This window comes from Brachyhypopomus gauderio, unplaced genomic scaffold (genome assembly GCF_052324685.1).
Source record: "Brachyhypopomus gauderio isolate BG-103 unplaced genomic scaffold, BGAUD_0.2 sc90, whole genome shotgun sequence".
Classification (NCBI taxonomy): Eukaryota; Metazoa; Chordata; class Actinopteri; order Gymnotiformes; family Hypopomidae; genus Brachyhypopomus; species Brachyhypopomus gauderio.
The window spans coordinates 288,892-307,609 of NW_027506911.1; the positions used below are offsets into that span (position 1 = coordinate 288,892).

At 43.6% G+C, this 18,718-nt stretch overlaps 31 non-coding genes across 31 annotated transcripts; 10 read left to right on the forward strand and 21 right to left on the reverse strand.

Annotated features, from left to right (window-relative positions):
• Positions 1-168: 168 nt before the first annotated feature.
• On the forward strand, positions 169-241 carry trnaa-ugc (transfer RNA alanine (anticodon UGC)). The gene has a single exon. It is a non-coding gene; the product is annotated as a tRNA-Ala (tRNA).
• Positions 242-709: 468 nt separating this feature from the next.
• Positions 710-782, reverse strand: trnaf-gaa (transfer RNA phenylalanine (anticodon GAA)). The gene has a single exon. It is a non-coding gene; the product is annotated as a tRNA-Phe (tRNA).
• An 816-nt stretch (positions 783-1,598) lies between these two features.
• On the reverse strand, positions 1,599-1,671 carry trnaf-gaa (transfer RNA phenylalanine (anticodon GAA)). Its single transcript has one exon. It is a non-coding gene; the product is annotated as a tRNA-Phe (tRNA).
• An 816-nt stretch (positions 1,672-2,487) lies between these two features.
• trnaf-gaa (transfer RNA phenylalanine (anticodon GAA)) lies at positions 2,488-2,560 on the reverse strand. The gene has a single exon. It is a non-coding gene; the product is annotated as a tRNA-Phe (tRNA).
• Positions 2,561-2,835: 275 nt separating this feature from the next.
• On the forward strand, positions 2,836-2,908 carry trnaa-ugc (transfer RNA alanine (anticodon UGC)). Its single transcript has one exon. It is a non-coding gene; the product is annotated as a tRNA-Ala (tRNA).
• A 468-nt stretch (positions 2,909-3,376) lies between these two features.
• On the reverse strand, positions 3,377-3,449 carry trnaf-gaa (transfer RNA phenylalanine (anticodon GAA)). Its single transcript has one exon. It is a non-coding gene; the product is annotated as a tRNA-Phe (tRNA).
• A 275-nt stretch (positions 3,450-3,724) lies between these two features.
• On the forward strand, positions 3,725-3,797 carry trnaa-ugc (transfer RNA alanine (anticodon UGC)). The gene has a single exon. It is a non-coding gene; the product is annotated as a tRNA-Ala (tRNA).
• Positions 3,798-4,265: 468 nt separating this feature from the next.
• trnaf-gaa (transfer RNA phenylalanine (anticodon GAA)) lies at positions 4,266-4,338 on the reverse strand. The gene has a single exon. It is a non-coding gene; the product is annotated as a tRNA-Phe (tRNA).
• An 816-nt stretch (positions 4,339-5,154) lies between these two features.
• Positions 5,155-5,227, reverse strand: trnaf-gaa (transfer RNA phenylalanine (anticodon GAA)). The gene has a single exon. It is a non-coding gene; the product is annotated as a tRNA-Phe (tRNA).
• A 275-nt stretch (positions 5,228-5,502) lies between these two features.
• On the forward strand, positions 5,503-5,575 carry trnaa-ugc (transfer RNA alanine (anticodon UGC)). Its single transcript has one exon. It is a non-coding gene; the product is annotated as a tRNA-Ala (tRNA).
• A 468-nt stretch (positions 5,576-6,043) lies between these two features.
• trnaf-gaa (transfer RNA phenylalanine (anticodon GAA)) lies at positions 6,044-6,116 on the reverse strand. The gene has a single exon. It is a non-coding gene; the product is annotated as a tRNA-Phe (tRNA).
• An 816-nt stretch (positions 6,117-6,932) lies between these two features.
• Positions 6,933-7,005, reverse strand: trnaf-gaa (transfer RNA phenylalanine (anticodon GAA)). Its single transcript has one exon. It is a non-coding gene; the product is annotated as a tRNA-Phe (tRNA).
• Positions 7,006-7,821: 816 nt separating this feature from the next.
• On the reverse strand, positions 7,822-7,894 carry trnaf-gaa (transfer RNA phenylalanine (anticodon GAA)). The gene has a single exon. It is a non-coding gene; the product is annotated as a tRNA-Phe (tRNA).
• A 275-nt stretch (positions 7,895-8,169) lies between these two features.
• Positions 8,170-8,242, forward strand: trnaa-ugc (transfer RNA alanine (anticodon UGC)). The gene has a single exon. It is a non-coding gene; the product is annotated as a tRNA-Ala (tRNA).
• A 468-nt stretch (positions 8,243-8,710) lies between these two features.
• On the reverse strand, positions 8,711-8,783 carry trnaf-gaa (transfer RNA phenylalanine (anticodon GAA)). The gene has a single exon. It is a non-coding gene; the product is annotated as a tRNA-Phe (tRNA).
• An 816-nt stretch (positions 8,784-9,599) lies between these two features.
• On the reverse strand, positions 9,600-9,672 carry trnaf-gaa (transfer RNA phenylalanine (anticodon GAA)). Its single transcript has one exon. It is a non-coding gene; the product is annotated as a tRNA-Phe (tRNA).
• A 275-nt stretch (positions 9,673-9,947) lies between these two features.
• Positions 9,948-10,020, forward strand: trnaa-ugc (transfer RNA alanine (anticodon UGC)). Its single transcript has one exon. It is a non-coding gene; the product is annotated as a tRNA-Ala (tRNA).
• A 468-nt stretch (positions 10,021-10,488) lies between these two features.
• trnaf-gaa (transfer RNA phenylalanine (anticodon GAA)) lies at positions 10,489-10,561 on the reverse strand. The gene has a single exon. It is a non-coding gene; the product is annotated as a tRNA-Phe (tRNA).
• Positions 10,562-11,377: 816 nt separating this feature from the next.
• On the reverse strand, positions 11,378-11,450 carry trnaf-gaa (transfer RNA phenylalanine (anticodon GAA)). Its single transcript has one exon. It is a non-coding gene; the product is annotated as a tRNA-Phe (tRNA).
• Positions 11,451-12,266: 816 nt separating this feature from the next.
• trnaf-gaa (transfer RNA phenylalanine (anticodon GAA)) lies at positions 12,267-12,339 on the reverse strand. Its single transcript has one exon. It is a non-coding gene; the product is annotated as a tRNA-Phe (tRNA).
• Positions 12,340-13,155: 816 nt separating this feature from the next.
• trnaf-gaa (transfer RNA phenylalanine (anticodon GAA)) lies at positions 13,156-13,228 on the reverse strand. The gene has a single exon. It is a non-coding gene; the product is annotated as a tRNA-Phe (tRNA).
• A 275-nt stretch (positions 13,229-13,503) lies between these two features.
• trnaa-ugc (transfer RNA alanine (anticodon UGC)) lies at positions 13,504-13,576 on the forward strand. The gene has a single exon. It is a non-coding gene; the product is annotated as a tRNA-Ala (tRNA).
• A 468-nt stretch (positions 13,577-14,044) lies between these two features.
• trnaf-gaa (transfer RNA phenylalanine (anticodon GAA)) lies at positions 14,045-14,117 on the reverse strand. Its single transcript has one exon. It is a non-coding gene; the product is annotated as a tRNA-Phe (tRNA).
• Positions 14,118-14,392: 275 nt separating this feature from the next.
• On the forward strand, positions 14,393-14,465 carry trnaa-ugc (transfer RNA alanine (anticodon UGC)). The gene has a single exon. It is a non-coding gene; the product is annotated as a tRNA-Ala (tRNA).
• Positions 14,466-14,933: 468 nt separating this feature from the next.
• trnaf-gaa (transfer RNA phenylalanine (anticodon GAA)) lies at positions 14,934-15,006 on the reverse strand. Its single transcript has one exon. It is a non-coding gene; the product is annotated as a tRNA-Phe (tRNA).
• An 816-nt stretch (positions 15,007-15,822) lies between these two features.
• On the reverse strand, positions 15,823-15,895 carry trnaf-gaa (transfer RNA phenylalanine (anticodon GAA)). Its single transcript has one exon. It is a non-coding gene; the product is annotated as a tRNA-Phe (tRNA).
• Positions 15,896-16,170: 275 nt separating this feature from the next.
• trnaa-ugc (transfer RNA alanine (anticodon UGC)) lies at positions 16,171-16,243 on the forward strand. Its single transcript has one exon. It is a non-coding gene; the product is annotated as a tRNA-Ala (tRNA).
• A 468-nt stretch (positions 16,244-16,711) lies between these two features.
• trnaf-gaa (transfer RNA phenylalanine (anticodon GAA)) lies at positions 16,712-16,784 on the reverse strand. Its single transcript has one exon. It is a non-coding gene; the product is annotated as a tRNA-Phe (tRNA).
• An 816-nt stretch (positions 16,785-17,600) lies between these two features.
• trnaf-gaa (transfer RNA phenylalanine (anticodon GAA)) lies at positions 17,601-17,673 on the reverse strand. The gene has a single exon. It is a non-coding gene; the product is annotated as a tRNA-Phe (tRNA).
• A 275-nt stretch (positions 17,674-17,948) lies between these two features.
• trnaa-ugc (transfer RNA alanine (anticodon UGC)) lies at positions 17,949-18,021 on the forward strand. The gene has a single exon. It is a non-coding gene; the product is annotated as a tRNA-Ala (tRNA).
• A 468-nt stretch (positions 18,022-18,489) lies between these two features.
• trnaf-gaa (transfer RNA phenylalanine (anticodon GAA)) lies at positions 18,490-18,562 on the reverse strand. Its single transcript has one exon. It is a non-coding gene; the product is annotated as a tRNA-Phe (tRNA).
• Positions 18,563-18,718: the final 156 nt, after the last annotated feature.

Consider the following 18,718-nt stretch of genomic DNA (forward strand, 5'->3'; position numbering starts at 1 on the left):
TGAAATTCACGGACAGGTACGGCAAGACCTAATTTGGCAATGTTTATCATGATGCCAACATGAGAAAACCTTGTGGGTCAATGCTGGATTCGGTATTATTTCCTAGTCGGGCTGAGCTGATCCGTAAGCTTTCCTTAAAACTCCAATCAAAAGAATAAACTCTTGAGAGGGGGATTAGCTCAAGTGGTAGAGCGCTCGCTTTGCATGCGAGAGGTAGTGGGATCGATGCCCACATTCTCCAAAGCTCTCTTACTGATTCCTTGCTTGCTTATGATAAGCATGAAGCAGCCAGCTTTAGTCTTAAGGGAATAATTTCATGACCTTCAAAGGTCTCTTAGAACATGGTCACTTTGGATTCCTCCAGCAAACAGTTGACATCTTTGCCACATCTCTTTTTACTTTTGGACAAAGGCTGTCCATAAGCCGAAGGAAGCAGAGGAAAGTCCAATTCAGTCAAAACTTAAGCATGTCGTGAAGTGGTACACCTATGCTTTTGGACAACGCGTACATGCAAGTTGACACCTACACATTTCCTTCTCCAAATGCTTTATCAGCAGATGAATTGAACATCTAGAGTCTCGAGTTCTGACAATCCCACTGTGAAATCTCACAACAAAACATCAAACAGTTTATGTCTGTTTATAATTTTTCAACAGAATGCACAGGTCATTCAAAAGCTGAGGCTTTCCGCCTAGCTAGGTCGAGTTCATGCCGAAACCCGGGATCGAACCAGGGACCTTTAGATCTTCAGTCTAACGCTCTCCCAACTGAGCTATTTCGGCAAGCTGCAGATGAACCACGTCGAGATGCAAACGAAACTTTATCAACGACTGTTACCTTTCCTTAGGTTCTTGCAACATGCTTTCACAGCGTAACGGTTTCGGCACAGTGAAATTCACGGACAGGTACGGCAAGACCTAATTTGGCAATGTTTATCATGATGCCAACATGAGAAAACCTTGTGGGTCAATGCTGGATTCGGTATTATTTCCTAGTCGGGCTGAGCTGATCCGTAAGCTTTCCTTAAAACTCCAATCAAAAGTATAAACTCTTGAGAGGGGGATTAGCTCAAGTGGTAGAGCGCTTGCTTTGCATGCGAGAGGTAGTGGGATCGATGCCCACATTCTCCAAAGCTCTCTTACTGACTCCTTGCTTGCTTACGATAAGCATGAAGCAGCCAGCTCTAGTCTTAAGGGAATCATTTCATGACCTTCAAAGGTCTCTTAGAACATGGTCACTTTGGATTCCTCCAGCAAACAGTTGACATCTTTGCCACATCTCTTTTTACTTTTGGACAAAGACTGTCCATAAGCCGAAGGAAGCAGAGGAAAGTCCAATTCAGTCAAAACTTAAGCATGTCGTGAAGTGGTACACCTATGCTTTTGGACAACGCGTACATGCAAGTTGACACCTACACATTTCCTTCTCCAAATGCTTTATCAGCAGATGAATTGAACATCTAGAGTCTCGAGTTCTGACAATCCCACTGTGAAATCTCACAACAAAACATCAAACAGTTTATGTCTGTTTATAATTTTTCAACAGAATGCACAGGTCATTCAAAAGCTGAGGCTTTCCACCTAGCTAGGTCGAATTCATGCCGAAACCCGGGATCGAACCAGGGACCTTTAGATCTTCAGTCTAACGCTCTCCCAACTGAGCTATTTCGGCAAGCTGCAGATAAACCACGTCGAGATGCAAACGAAAATTTATCAACGACTGTTACCTTTCCTTAGGTTCTTGCAACATGCTTTCACAGCGTAACGGTTTCGGCACAGTGAAATTCACGGACAGGTATGGCAAGACCTAATTTGGCAATGTTTATCATGATGCCAACATGAGAAAACCTTGTGGGTCAATGCTGGATTCGGTATTATTTCCTAGTCGGGCTGAGCTGATCCGTAAGCTTTCCTTAAAACTCCAATCAAAAGGATAAACTCTTGAGAGGGGGATTAGCTCAAGTGGTAGAGCGCTAGCTTTGCATGCGAGAGGTAGTGGGATCGATGCCCACATTCTCCAAAGCTCTCTTACTGACTCCTTGCTTGCTTACGATAAGCATGAAGCAGCCAGCTCTAGTCTTAAGGGAATCATTTCATGACCTTCAAAGGTCTCTTAGAACATGGTCACTTTGGATTCCTCCAGCAAACAGTTGACATCTTTGCCACATCTCTTTTTACTTTTGGACAAAGACTGTCCATAAGCCGAAGGAAGCAGAGGAAAGTCCAATTCAGTCAAAACTTAAGCATGTCGTGAAGTGGTACACCTATGCTTTTGGACAACGCGTACATGCAAGTTGACACCTACACATTTCCTTCTCCAAATGCTTTATCAGCAGATGAATTGAACATCTAGAGTCTCGAGTTCTGACAATCCCACTGTGAAATCTCACAACAAAACATCAAACAGTTTATGTCTGTTTATAATTTTTCAACAGAATGCACAGGTCATTCAAAAGCTGAGGCTTTCCGCCTAGCTAGGTCGAGTTCATGCCGAAACCCGGGATCGAACCAGGGACCTTTAGATCTTCAGTCTAACGCTCTCCCAACTGAGCTATTTCGGCAAGCTGCAGATAAACCACGTCGAGATGCAAACGAAACTTTATCAACGACTGTTACCTTTCCTTAGGTTCTTGCAACATGCTTTCACAGCGTAACGGTTTCGGCACAGTGAAATTCACGGACAGGTACGGCAAGACCTAATTTGGCAATGTTTATCATGATGCCAACATGAGAAAACCTTGTGGGTCAATGCTGGATTCGGTATTATTTCCTAGTCGGGCTGAGCTGATCCGTAAGCTTTCCTTAAAACTCCAATCAAAAGAATAAACTCTTGAGAGGGGGATTAGCTCAAGTGGTAGAGCGCTCGCTTTGCATGCGAGAGGTAGTGGGATCGATGCCCACATTCTCCAAAGCTCTCTTACTGATTCCTTGCTTGCTTATGATAAGCATGAAGCAGCCAGCTTTAGTCTTAAGGGAATAATTTCATGACCTTCAAAGGTCTCTTAGAACATGGTCACTTTGGATTCCTCCAGCAAACAGTTGACATCTTTGCCACATCTCTTTTTACTTTTGGACAAAGGCTGTCCATAAGCCGAAGGAAGCAGAGGAAAGTCCAATTCAGTCAAAACTTAAGCATGTCGTGAAGTGGTACACCTATGCTTTTGGACAACGCGTACATGCAAGTTGACACCTACACATTTCCTTCTCCAAATGCTTTATCAGCAGATGAATTGAACATCTAGAGTCTCGAGTTCTGACAATCCCACTGTGAAATCTCACAACAAAACATCAAACAGTTTATGTCTGTTTATAATTTTTCAACAGAATGCACAGGTCATTCAAAAGCTGAGGCTTTCCACCTAGCTAGGTCGAATTCATGCCGAAACCCGGGATCGAACCAGGGACCTTTAGATCTTCAGTCTAACGCTCTCCCAACTGAGCTATTTCGGCAAGCTGCAGATAAACCACGTCGAGATGCAAACGAAACTTTATCAACGACTGTTACCTTTCCTTAGGTTCTTGCAACATGCTTTCACAGCGTAACGGTTTCGGCACAGTGAAATTCACGGACAGGTACGGCAAGACCTAATTTGGCAATGTTTATCATGATGCCAACATGAGAAAACCTTGTGGGTCAATGCTGGATTCGGTATTATTTCCTAGTCGGGCTGAGCTGATCCGTAAGCTTTCCTTAAAACTCCAATCAAAAGAATAAACTCTTGAGAGGGGGATTAGCTCAAGTGGTAGAGCGCTCGCTTTGCATGCGAGAGGTAGTGGGATCGATGCCCACATTCTCCAAAGCTCTCTTACTGATTCCTTGCTTGCTTATGATAAGCATGAAGCAGCCAGCTTTAGTCTTAAGGGAATAATTTCATGACCTTCAAAGGTCTCTTAGAACATGGTCACTTTGGATTCCTCCAGCAAACAGTTGACATCTTTGCCACATCTCTTTTTACTTTTGGACAAAGGCTGTCCATAAGCCGAAGGAAGCAGAGGAAAGTCCAATTCAGTCAAAACTTAAGCATGTCGTGAAGTGGTACACCTATGCTTTTGGACAACGCGTACATGCAAGTTGACACCTACACATTTCCTTCTCCAAATGCTTTATCAGCAGATGAATTGAACATCTAGAGTCTCGAGTTCTGACAATCCCACTGTGAAATCTCACAACAAAACATCAAACAGTTTATGTCTGTTTATAATTTTTCAACAGAATGCACAGGTCATTCAAAAGCTGAGGCTTTCCACCTAGCTAGGTCGAATTCATGCCGAAACCCGGGATTGAACCAGGGACCTTTAGATCTTCAGTCTAACGCTCTCCCAACTGAGCTATTTCGGCAAGCTGCAGATAAACCACGTCGAGATGCAAACGAAAATTTATCAACGACTGTTACCTTTCCTTAGGTTCTTGCAACATGCTTTCACAGCGTAACGGTTTCGGCACAGTGAAATTCACGGACAGGTATGGCAAGACCTAATTTGGCAATGTTTATCATGATGCCAACATGAGAAAACCTTGTGGGTCAATGCTGGATTCGGTATTATTTCCTAGTCGGGCTGAGCTGATCCGTAAGCTTTCCTTAAAACTCCAATCAAAAGGATAAACTCTTGCGAGGGGGATTAGCTCAAGTGGTAGAGCGCTAGCTTTGCATGCGAGAGGTAGTGGGATCGATGCCCACATTCTCCAAAGCTCTCTTACTGACTCCTTGCTTGCTTACGATAAGCATGAAGCAGCCAGCTCTAGTCTTAAGGGAATCATTTCATGACCTTCAAAGGTCTCTTAGAACATGGTCACTTTAGATTCCTCCAGCAAACAGTTGACATCTTTGCCACATCTCTTTTTACTTTTGGACAAAGACTGTCCATAAGCCGAAGGAAGCAGAGGAAAGTCCAATTCAGTCAAAACTTAAGCATGTCGTGAAGTGGTACACCTATGCTTTTGGACAACGCGTACATGCAAGTTGACACCTACACATTTCCTTCTCCAAATGCTTTATCAGCAGATGAATTGAACATCTAGAGTCTCGAGTTCTGACAATCCCACTGTGAAATCTCACAACAAAACATCAAACAGTTTATGTCTGTTTATAATTTTTCAACAGAATGCACAGGTCATTCAAAAGCTGAGGCTTTCCGCCTAGCTAGGTCGAGTTCATGCCGAAACCCGGGATCGAACCAGGGACCTTTAGATCTTCAGTCTAACGCTCTCCCAACTGAGCTATTTCGGCAAGCTGCAGATAAACCACGTCGAGATGCAAACGAAACTTTATCAACGACTGTTACCTTTCCTTAGGTTCTTGCAACATGCTTTCACAGCGTAACGGTTTCGGCACAGTGAAATTCACGGACAGGTACGGCAAGACCTAATTTGGCAATGTTTATCATGATGCCAACATGAGAAAACCTTGTGGGTCAATGCTGGATTCGGTATTATTTCCTAGTCGGGCTGAGCTGATCCGTAAGCTTTCCTTAAAACTCCAATCAAAAGAATAAACTCTTGGGAGGGGGATTAGCTCAAGTGGTAGAGCGCTCGCTTTGCATGCGAGAGGTAGTGGGATCGATGCCCACATTCTCCAAAGCTCTCTTACTGATTCCTTGCTTGCTTATGATAAGCATGAAGCAGCCAGCTTTAGTCTTAAGGGAATAATTTCATGACCTTCAAAGGTCTCTTAGAACATGGTCACTTTGGATTCCTCCAGCAAACAGTTGACATCTTTGCCACATCTCTTTTTACTTTTGGACAAAGGCTGTCCATAAGCCGAAGGAAGCAGAGGAAAGTCCAATTCAGTCAAAACTTAAGCATGTCGTGAAGTGGTACACCTATGCTTTTGGACAACGCGTACATGCAAGTTGACACCTACACATTTCCTTCTCCAAATGCTTTATCAGCAGATGAATTGAACATCTAGAGTCTCGAGTTCTGACAATCCCACTGTGAAATCTCACAACAAAACATCAAACAGTTTATGTCTGTTTATAATTTTTCAACAGAATGCACAGGTCATTCAAAAGCTGAGGCTTTCCACCTAGCTAGGTCGAATTCATGCCGAAACCCGGGATCGAACCAGGGACCTTTAGATCTTCAGTCTAACGCTCTCCCAACTGAGCTATTTCGGCAAGCTGCAGATAAACCACGTCGAGATGCAAACGAAAATTTATCAACGACTGTTACCTTTCCTTAGGTTCTTGCAACATGCTTTCACAGCGTAACGGTTTCGGCACAGTGAAATTCACGGACAGGTATGGCAAGACCTAATTTGGCAATGTTTATCATGATGCCAACATGAGAAAACCTTGTGGGTCAATGCTGGATTCGGTATTATTTCCTAGTCGGGCTGAGCTGATCCGTAAGCTTTCCTTAAAACTCCAATCAAAAGGATAAACTCTTGAGAGGGGGATTAGCTCAAGTGGTAGAGCGCTAGCTTTGCATGCGAGAGGTAGTGGGATCGATGCCCACATTCTCCAAAGCTCTCTTACTGACTCCTTGCTTGCTTACGATAAGCATGAAGCAGCCAGCTCTAGTCTTAAGGGAATCATTTCATGACCTTCAAAGGTCTCTTAGAACATGGTCACTTTGGATTCCTCCAGCAAACAGTTGACATCTTTGCCACATCTCTTTTTACTTTTGGACAAAGACTGTCCATAAGCCGAAGGAAGCAGAGGAAAGTCCAATTCAGTCAAAACTTAAGCATGTCGTGAAGTGGTACACCTATGCTTTTGGACAACGCGTACATGCAAGTTGACACCTACACATTTCCTTCTCCAAATGCTTTATCAGCAGATGAATTGAACATCTAGAGTCTCGAGTTCTGACAATCCCACTGTGAAATCTCACAACAAAACATCAAACAGTTTATGTCTGTTTATAATTTTTCAACAGAATGCACAGGTCATTCAAAAGCTGAGGCTTTCCACCTAGCTAGGTCGAATTCATGCCGAAACCCGGGATTGAACCAGGGACCTTTAGATCTTCAGTCTAACGCTCTCCCAACTGAGCTATTTCGGCAAGCTGCAGATAAACCACGTCGAGATGCAAACGAAAATTTATCAACGACTGTTACCTTTCCTTAGGTTCTTGCAACATGCTTTCACAGCGTAACGGTTTCGGCACAGTGAAATTCACGGACAGGTATGGCAAGACCTAATTTGGCAATGTTTATCATGATGCCAACATGAGAAAACCTTGTGGGTCAATGCTGGATTCGGTATTATTTCCTAGTCGGGCTGAGCTGATCCGTAAGCTTTCCTTAAAACTCCAATCAAAAGGATAAACTCTTGCGAGGGGGATTAGCTCAAGTGGTAGAGCGCTAGCTTTGCATGCGAGAGGTAGTGGGATCGATGCCCACATTCTCCAAAGCTCTCTTACTGACTCCTTGCTTGCTTACGATAAGCATGAAGCAGCCAGCTCTAGTCTTAAGGGAATCATTTCATGACCTTCAAAGGTCTCTTAGAACATGGTCACTTTAGATTCCTCCAGCAAACAGTTGACATCTTTGCCACATCTCTTTTTACTTTTGGACAAAGACTGTCCATAAGCCGAAGGAAGCAGAGGAAAGTCCAATTCAGTCAAAACTTAAGCATGTCGTGAAGTGGTACACCTATGCTTTTGGACAACGCGTACATGCAAGTTGACACCTACACATTTCCTTCTCCAAATGCTTTATCAGCAGATGAATTGAACATCTAGAGTCTCGAGTTCTGACAATCCCACTGTGAAATCTCACAACAAAACATCAAACAGTTTATGTCTGTTTATAATTTTTCAACAGAATGCACAGGTCATTCAAAAGCTGAGGCTTTCCGCCTAGCTAGGTCGAGTTCATGCCGAAACCCGGGATCGAACCAGGGACCTTTAGATCTTCAGTCTAACGCTCTCCCAACTGAGCTATTTCGGCAAGCTGCAGATAAACCACGTCGAGATGCAAACGAAACTTTATCAACGACTGTTACCTTTCCTTAGGTTCTTGCAACATGCTTTCACAGCGTAACGGTTTCGGCACAGTGAAATTCACGGACAGGTACGGCAAGACCTAATTTGGCAATGTTTATCATGATGCCAACATGAGAAAACCTTGTGGGTCAATGCTGGATTCGGTATTATTTCCTAGTCGGGCTGAGCTGATCCGTAAGCTTTCCTTAAAACTCCAATCAAAAGAATAAACTCTTGGGAGGGGGATTAGCTCAAGTGGTAGAGCGCTCGCTTTGCATGCGAGAGGTAGTGGGATCGATGCCCACATTCTCCAAAGCTCTCTTACTGATTCCTTGCTTGCTTATGATAAGCATGAAGCAGCCAGCTTTAGTCTTAAGGGAATAATTTCATGACCTTCAAAGGTCTCTTAGAACATGGTCACTTTGGATTCCTCCAGCAAACAGTTGACATCTTTGCCACATCTCTTTTTACTTTTGGACAAAGGCTGTCCATAAGCCGAAGGAAGCAGAGGAAAGTCCAATTCAGTCAAAACTTAAGCATGTCGTGAAGTGGTACACCTATGCTTTTGGACAACGCGTACATGCAAGTTGACACCTACACATTTCCTTCTCCAAATGCTTTATCAGCAGATGAATTGAACATCTAGAGTCTCGAGTTCTGACAATCCCACTGTGAAATCTCACAACAAAACATCAAACAGTTTATGTCTGTTTATAATTTTTCAACAGAATGCACAGGTCATTCAAAAGCTGAGGCTTTCCACCTAGCTAGGTCGAATTCATGCCGAAACCCGGGATCGAACCAGGGACCTTTAGATCTTCAGTCTAACGCTCTCCCAACTGAGCTATTTCGGCAAGCTGCAGATAAACCACGTCGAGATGCAAACGAAAATTTATCAACGACTGTTACCTTTCCTTAGGTTCTTGCAACATGCTTTCACAGCGTAACGGTTTCGGCACAGTGAAATTCACGGACAGGTATGGCAAGACCTAATTTGGCAATGTTTATCATGATGCCAACATGAGAAAACCTTGTGGGTCAATGCTGGATTCGGTATTATTTCCTAGTCGGGCTGAGCTGATCCGTAAGCTTTCCTTAAAACTCCAATCAAAAGGATAAACTCTTGAGAGGGGGATTAGCTCAAGTGGTAGAGCGCTAGCTTTGCATGCGAGAGGTAGTGGGATCGATGCCCACATTCTCCAAAGCTCTCTTACTGACTCCTTGCTTGCTTACGATAAGCATGAAGCAGCCAGCTCTAGTCTTAAGGGAATCATTTCATGACCTTCAAAGGTCTCTTAGAACATGGTCACTTTGGATTCCTCCAGCAAACAGTTGACATCTTTGCCACATCTCTTTTTACTTTTGGACAAAGACTGTCCATAAGCCGAAGGAAGCAGAGGAAAGTCCAATTCAGTCAAAACTTAAGCATGTCGTGAAGTGGTACACCTATGCTTTTGGACAACGCGTACATGCAAGTTGACACCTACACATTTCCTTCTCCAAATGCTTTATCAGCAGATGAATTGAACATCTAGAGTCTCGAGTTCTGACAATCCCACTGTGAAATCTCACAACAAAACATCAAACAGTTTATGTCTGTTTATAATTTTTCAACAGAATGCACAGGTCATTCAAAAGCTGAGGCTTTCCGCCTAGCTAGGTCGAGTTCATGCCGAAACCCGGGATCGAACCAGGGACCTTTAGATCTTCAGTCTAACGCTCTCCCAACTGAGCTATTTCGGCAAGCTGCAGATAAACCACGTCGAGATGCAAACGAAACTTTATCAACGACTGTTACCTTTCCTTAGGTTCTTGCAACATGCTTTCACAGCGTAACGGTTTCGGCACAGTGAAATTCACGGACAGGTACGGCAAGACCTAATTTGGCAATGTTTATCATGATGCCAACATGAGAAAACCTTGTGGGTCAATGCTGGATTCGGTATTATTTCCTAGTCGGGCTGAGCTGATCCGTAAGCTTTCCTTAAAACTCCAATCAAAAGAATAAACTCTTGAGAGGGGGATTAGCTCAAGTGGTAGAGCGCTCGCTTTGCATGCGAGAGGTAGTGGGATCGATGCCCACATTCTCCAAAGCTCTCTTACTGATTCCTTGCTTGCTTATGATAAGCATGAAGCAGCCAGCTTTAGTCTTAAGGGAATAATTTCATGACCTTCAAAGGTCTCTTAGAACATGGTCACTTTGGATTCCTCCAGCAAACAGTTGACATCTTTGCCACATCTCTTTTTACTTTTGGACAAAGGCTGTCCATAAGCCGAAGGAAGCAGAGGAAAGTCCAATTCAGTCAAAACTTAAGCATGTCGTGAAGTGGTACACCTATGCTTTTGGACAACGCGTACATGCAAGTTGACACCTACACATTTCCTTCTCCAAATGCTTTATCAGCAGATGAATTGAACATCTAGAGTCTCGAGTTCTGACAATCCCACTGTGAAATCTCACAACAAAACATCAAACAGTTTATGTCTGTTTATAATTTTTCAACAGAATGCACAGGTCATTCAAAAGCTGAGGCTTTCCGCCTAGCTAGGTCGAGTTCATGCCGAAACCCGGGATCGAACCAGGGACCTTTAGATCTTCAGTCTAACGCTCTCCCAACTGAGCTATTTCGGCAAGCTGCAGATGAACCACGTCGAGATGCAAACGAAACTTTATCAACGACTGTTACCTTTCCTTAGGTTCTTGCAACATGCTTTCACAGCGTAACGGTTTCGGCACAGTGAAATTCACGGACAGGTACGGCAAGACCTAATTTGGCAATGTTTATCATGATGCCAACATGAGAAAACCTTGTGGGTCAATGCTGGATTCGGTATTATTTCCTAGTCGGGCTGAGCTGATCCGTAAGCTTTCCTTAAAACTCCAATCAAAAGTATAAACTCTTGAGAGGGGGATTAGCTCAAGTGGTAGAGCGCTTGCTTTGCATGCGAGAGGTAGTGGGATCGATGCCCACATTCTCCAAAGCTCTCTTACTGACTCCTTGCTTGCTTACGATAAGCATGAAGCAGCCAGCTCTAGTCTTAAGGGAATCATTTCATGACCTTCAAAGGTCTCTTAGAACATGGTCACTTTGGATTCCTCCAGCAAACAGTTGACATCTTTGCCACATCTCTTTTTACTTTTGGACAAAGACTGTCCATAAGCCGAAGGAAGCAGAGGAAAGTCCAATTCAGTCAAAACTTAAGCATGTCGTGAAGTGGTACACCTATGCTTTTGGACAACGCGTACATGCAAGTTGACACCTACACATTTCCTTCTCCAAATGCTTTATCAGCAGATGAATTGAACATCTAGAGTCTCGAGTTCTGACAATCCCACTGTGAAATCTCACAACAAAACATCAAACAGTTTATGTCTGTTTATAATTTTTCAACAGAATGCACAGGTCATTCAAAAGCTGAGGCTTTCCGCCTAGCTAGGTCGAGTTCATGCCGAAACCCGGGATCGAACCAGGGACCTTTAGATCTTCAGTCTAACGCTCTCCCAACTGAGCTATTTCGGCAAGCTGCAGATGAACCACGTCGAGATGCAAACGAAACTTTATCAACGACTGTTACCTTTCCTTAGGTTCTTGCAACATGCTTTCACAGCGTAACGGTTTCGGCACAGTGAAATTCACGGACAGGTACGGCAAGACCTAATTTGGCAATGTTTATCATGATGCCAACATGAGAAAACCTTGTGGGTCAATGCTGGATTCGGTATTATTTCCTAGTCGGGCTGAGCTGATCCGTAAGCTTTCCTTAAAACTCCAATCAAAAGTATAAACTCTTGAGAGGGGGATTAGCTCAAGTGGTAGAGCGCTTGCTTTGCATGCGAGAGGTAGTGGGATCGATGCCCACATTCTCCAAAGCTCTCTTACTGACTCCTTGCTTGCTTACGATAAGCATGAAGCAGCCAGCTCTAGTCTTAAGGGAATCATTTCATGACCTTCAAAGGTCTCTTAGAACATGGTCACTTTGGATTCCTCCAGCAAACAGTTGACATCTTTGCCACATCTCTTTTTACTTTTGGACAAAGACTGTCCATAAGCCGAAGGAAGCAGAGGAAAGTCCAATTCAGTCAAAACTTAAGCATGTCGTGAAGTGGTACACCTATGCTTTTGGACAACGCGTACATGCAAGTTGACACCTACACATTTCCTTCTCCAAATGCTTTATCAGCAGATGAATTGAACATCTAGAGTCTCGAGTTCTGACAATCCCACTGTGAAATCTCACAACAAAACATCAAACAGTTTATGTCTGTTTATAATTTTTCAACAGAATGCACAGGTCATTCAAAAGCTGAGGCTTTCCACCTAGCTAGGTCGAATTCATGCCGAAACCCGGGATCGAACCAGGGACCTTTAGATCTTCAGTCTAACGCTCTCCCAACTGAGCTATTTCGGCAAGCTGCAGATAAACCACGTCGAGATGCAAACGAAAATTTATCAACGACTGTTACCTTTCCTTAGGTTCTTGCAACATGCTTTCACAGCGTAACGGTTTCGGCACAGTGAAATTCACGGACAGGTATGGCAAGACCTAATTTGGCAATGTTTATCATGATGCCAACATGAGAAAACCTTGTGGGTCAATGCTGGATTCGGTATTATTTCCTAGTCGGGCTGAGCTGATCCGTAAGCTTTCCTTAAAACTCCAATCAAAAGGATAAACTCTTGAGAGGGGGATTAGCTCAAGTGGTAGAGCGCTAGCTTTGCATGCGAGAGGTAGTGGGATCGATGCCCACATTCTCCAAAGCTCTCTTACTGACTCCTTGCTTGCTTACGATAAGCATGAAGCAGCCAGCTCTAGTCTTAAGGGAATCATTTCATGACCTTCAAAGGTCTCTTAGAACATGGTCACTTTGGATTCCTCCAGCAAACAGTTGACATCTTTGCCACATCTCTTTTTACTTTTGGACAAAGACTGTCCATAAGCCGAAGGAAGCAGAGGAAAGTCCAATTCAGTCAAAACTTAAGCATGTCGTGAAGTGGTACACCTATGCTTTTGGACAACGCGTACATGCAAGTTGACACCTACACATTTCCTTCTCCAAATGCTTTATCAGCAGATGAATTGAACATCTAGAGTCTCGAGTTCTGACAATCCCACTGTGAAATCTCACAACAAAACATCAAACAGTTTATGTCTGTTTATAATTTTTCAACAGAATGCACAGGTCATTCAAAAGCTGAGGCTTTCCGCCTAGCTAGGTCGAGTTCATGCCGAAACCCGGGATCGAACCAGGGACCTTTAGATCTTCAGTCTAACGCTCTCCCAACTGAGCTATTTCGGCAAGCTGCAGATAAACCACGTCGAGATGCAAACGAAACTTTATCAACGACTGTTACCTTTCCTTAGGTTCTTGCAACATGCTTTCACAGCGTAACGGTTTCGGCACAGTGAAATTCACGGACAGGTACGGCAAGACCTAATTTGGCAATGTTTATCATGATGCCAACATGAGAAAACCTTGTGGGTCAATGCTGGATTCGGTATTATTTCCTAGTCGGGCTGAGCTGATCCGTAAGCTTTCCTTAAAACTCCAATCAAAAGAATAAACTCTTGAGAGGGGGATTAGCTCAAGTGGTAGAGCGCTCGCTTTGCATGCGAGAGGTAGTGGGATCGATGCCCACATTCTCCAAAGCTCTCTTACTGATTCCTTGCTTGCTTATGATAAGCATGAAGCAGCCAGCTTTAGTCTTAAGGGAATAATTTCATGACCTTCAAAGGTCTCTTAGAACATGGTCACTTTGGATTCCTCCAGCAAACAGTTGACATCTTTGCCACATCTCTTTTTACTTTTGGACAAAGGCTGTCCATAAGCCGAAGGAAGCAGAGGAAAGTCCAATTCAGTCAAAACTTAAGCATGTCGTGAAGTGGTACACCTATGCTTTTGGACAACGCGTACATGCAAGTTGACACCTACACATTTCCTTCTCCAAATGCTTTATCAGCAGATGAATTGAACATCTAGAGTCTCGAGTTCTGACAATCCCACTGTGAAATCTCACAACAAAACATCAAACAGTTTATGTCTGTTTATAATTTTTCAACAGAATGCACAGGTCATTCAAAAGCTGAGGCTTTCCACCTAGCTAGGTCGAATTCATGCCGAAACCCGGGATCGAACCAGGGACCTTTAGATCTTCAGTCTAACGCTCTCCCAACTGAGCTATTTCGGCAAGCTGCAGATAAACCACGTCGAGATGCAAACGAAACTTTATCAACGACTGTTACCTTTCCTTAGGTTCTTGCAACATGCTTTCACAGCGTAACGGTTTCGGCACAGTGAAATTCACGGACAGGTACGGCAAGACCTAATTTGGCAATGTTTATCATGATGCCAACATGAGAAAACCTTGTGGGTCAATGCTGGATTCGGTATTATTTCCTAGTCGGGCTGAGCTGATCCGTAAGCTTTCCTTAAAACTCCAATCAAAAGAATAAACTCTTGAGAGGGGGATTAGCTCAAGTGGTAGAGCGCTCGCTTTGCATGCGAGAGGTAGTGGGATCGATGCCCACATTCTCCAAAGCTCTCTTACTGATTCCTTGCTTGCTTATGATAAGCATGAAGCAGCCAGCTTTAGTCTTAAGGGAATAATTTCATGACCTTCAAAGGTCTCTTAGAACATGGTCATTTTGGATTCCTCCAGCAAACAGTTGACATCTTTGCCACATCTCTTTTTACTTTTGGACAAAGGCTGTCCATAAGCCGAAGGAAGCAGAGGAAAGTCCAATTCAGTCAAAACTTAAGCATGTCGTGAAGTGGTACACCTATGCTTTTGGACAACGCGTACATGCAAGTTGACACCTACACATTTCCTTCTCCAAATGCTTTATCAGCAGATGAATTGAACATCTAGAGTCTCGAGTTCTGACAATCCCACTGTGAAATCTCACAACAAAACATCAAACAGTTTATGTCTGTTTATAATTTTTCAACAGAATGCACAGGTCATTCAAAAGCTGAGGCTTTCCACCTAGCTAGGTCGAATTCATGCCGAAACCCGGGATTGAACCAGGGACCTTTAGATCTTCAGTCTAACGCTCTCCCAACTGAGCTATTTCGGCAAGCTGCAGATAAACCACGTCGAGATGCAAACGAAAATTTATCAACGACTGTTACCTTTCCTTAGGTTCTTGCAACATGCTTTCACAGCGTAACGGTTTCGGCACAGTGAAATTCACGGACAGGTATGGCAAGACCTAATTTGGCAATGTTTATCATGATGCCAACATGAGAAAACCTTGTGGGTCAATGCTGGATTCGGTATTATTTCCTAGTCGGGCTGAGCTGATCCGTAAGCTTTCCTTAAAACTCCAATCAAAAGGATAAACTCTTGCGAGGGGGATTAGCTCAAGTGGTAGAGCGCTAGCTTTGCATGCGAGAGGTAGTGGGATCGATGCCCACATTCTCCAAAGCTCTCTTACTGACTCCTTGCTTGCTTACGATAAGCATGAAGCAGCCAGCTCTAGTCTTAAGGGAATCATTTCATGACCTTCAAAGGTCTCTTAGAACATGGTCACTTTAGATTCCTCCAGCAAACAGTTGACATCTTTGCCACATCTCTTTTTACTTTTGGACAAAGACTGTCCATAAGCCGAAGGAAGCAGAGGAAAGTCCAATTCAGTCAAAACTTAAGCATGTCGTGAAGTGGTACACCTATGCTTTTGGACAACGCGTACATGCAAGTTGACACCTACACATTTCCTTCTCCAAATGCTTTATCAGCAGATGAATTGAACATCTAGAGTCTCGAGTTCTGACAATCCCACTGTGAAATCTCACAACAAAACATCAAACAGTTTATGTCTGTTTATAATTTTTCAACAGAATGCACAGGTCATTCAAAAGCTGAGGCTTTCCGCCTAGCTAGGTCGAGTTCATGCCGAAACCCGGGATCGAACCAGGGACCTTTAGATCTTCAGTCTAACGCTCTCCCAACTGAGCTATTTCGGCAAGCTGCAGATAAACCACGTCGAGATGCAAACGAAACTTTATCAACGACTGTTACCTTTCCTTAGGTTCTTGCAACATGCTTTCACAGCGTAACGGTTTCGGCACAGTGAAATTCACGGACAGGTACGGCAAGACCTAATTTGGCAATGTTTATCATGATGCCAACATGAGAAAACCTTGTGGGTCAATGCTGGATTCGGTATTATTTCCTAGTCGGGCTGAGCTGATCCGTAAGCTTTCCTTAAAACTCCAATCAAAAGAATAAACTCTTGAGAGGGGGATTAGCTCAAGTGGTAGAGCGCTCGCTTTGCATGCGAGAGGTAGTGGGATCGATGCCCACATTCTCCAAAGCTCTCTTACTGATTCCTTGCTTGCTTATGATAAGCATGAAGCAGCCAGCTTTAGTCTTAAGGGAATAATTTCATGACCTTCAAAGGTCTCTTAGAACATGGTCACTTTGGATTCCTCCAGCAAACAGTTGACATCTTTGCCACATCTCTTTTTACTTTTGGACAAAGGCTGTCCATAAGCCGAAGGAAGCAGAGGAAAGTCCAATTCAGTCAAAACTTAAGCATGTCGTGAAGTGGTACACCTATGCTTTTGGACAACGCGTACATGCAAGTTGACACCTACACATTTCCTTCTCCAAATGCTTTATCAGCAGATGAATTGAACATCTAGAGTCTCGAGTTCTGACAATCCCACTGTGAAATCTCACAACAAAACATCAAACAGTTTATGTCTGTTTATAATTTTTCAACAGAATGCACAGGTCATTCAAAAGCTGAGGCTTTCCACCTAGCTAGGTCGAATTCATGCCGAAACCCGGGATCGAACCAGGGACCTTTAGATCTTCAGTCTAACGCTCTCCCAACTGAGCTATTTCGGCAAGCTGCAGATAAACCACGTCGAGATGCAAACGAAAATTTATCAACGACTGTTACCTTTCCTTAGGTTCTTGCAACATGCTTTCACAGCGTAACGGTTTCGGCACAGTGAAATTCACGGACAGGTATGGCAAGACCTAATTTGGCAATGTTTATCATGATGCCAACATGAGAAAACCTTGTGGGTCAATGCTGGATTCGGTATTATTTCCTAGTCGGGCTGAGCTGATCCGTAAGCTTTCCTTAAAACTCCAATCAAAAGGATAAACTCTTGAGAGGGGGATTAGCTCAAGTGGTAGAGCGCTAGCTTTGCATGCGAGAGGTAGTGGGATCGATGCCCACATTCTCCAAAGCTCTCTTACTGACTCCTTGCTTGCTTACGATAAGCATGAAGCAGCCAGCTCTAGTCTTAAGGGAATCATTTCATGACCTTCAAAGGTCTCTTAGAACATGGTCACTTTGGATTCCTCCAGCAAACAGTTGACATCTTTGCCACATCTCTTTTTACTTTTGGACAAAGACTGTCCATAAGCCGAAGGAAGCAGAGGAAAGTCCAATTCAGTCAAAACTTAAGCATGTCGTGAAGTGGTACACCTATGCTTTTGGACAACGCGTACATGCAAGTTGACACCTACACATTTCCTTCTCCAAATGCTTTATCAGCAGATGAATTGAACATCTAGAGTCTCGAGTTCTGACAATCCCACTGTGAAATCTCACAACAAAACATCAAACAGTTTATGTCTGTTTATAATTTTTCAACAGAATGCACAGGTCATTCAAAAGCTGAGGCTTTCCGCCTAGCTAGGTCGAGTTCATGCCGAAACCCGGGATCGAACCAGGGACCTTTAGATCTTCAGTCTAACGCTCTCCCAACTGAGCTATTTCGGCAAGCTGCAGATAAACCACGTCGAGATGCAAACGAAACTTTATCAACGACTGTTACCTTTCCTTAGGTTCTTGCAACATGCTTTCACAGCGTAACGGTTTCGGCACAGTGAAATTCACGGACAGGTACGGCAAGACCTAATTTGGCAATGTTTATCATGATGCCAACATGAGAAAACCTTGTGGGTCAATGCTGGATTCGGTATTATTTCCTAGTCGGGCTGAGCTGATCCGTAAGCTTTCCTTAAAACTCCAATCAAAAGAATAAACTCTTGAGAGGGGGATTAGCTCAAGTGGTAGAGCGCTCGCTTTGCATGCGAGAGGTAGTGGGATCGATGCCCACATTCTCCAAAGCTCTCTTACTGATTCCTTGCTTGCTTATGATAAGCATGAAGCAGCCAGCTTTAGTCTTAAGGGAATAATTTCATGACCTTCAAAGGTCTCTTAGAACATGGTCACTTTGGATTCCTCCAGCAAACAGTTGACATCTTTGCCACATCTCTTTTTACTTTTGGACAAAGGCTGTCCATAAGCCGAACGAAGCAGAGGAAAGTCCAATTCAGTCAAAACTTAAGCATGTCGTGAAGTGGTACACCTATGCTTTTGGACAACGCGTACATGCAAGTTGACACCTACACATTTCCTTCTCCAAATGCTTTATCAGCAGATGAATTGAACATCTAGAGTCTCGAGTTCTGACAATCCCACTGTGAAATCTCACAACAAAACATCAAACAGTTTATGTCTGTTTATAATTTTTCAACAGAATGCACAGGTCATTCAAAAGCTGAGGCTTTCCACCTAGCTAGGTCGAATTCATGCCGAAACCCGGGATCGAACCAGGGACCTTTAGATCTTCAGTCTAACGCTCTCCCAACTGAGCTATTTCGGCAAGCTGCAGATAAACCACGTCGAGATGCAAACGAAACTTTATCAACGACTGTTACCTTTCCTTAGGTTCTTGCAACATGCTTTCACAGCGTAACGGTTTCGGCACAGTGAAATTCACGGACAGGTACGGCAAGACCTAATTTGGCAATGTTTATCA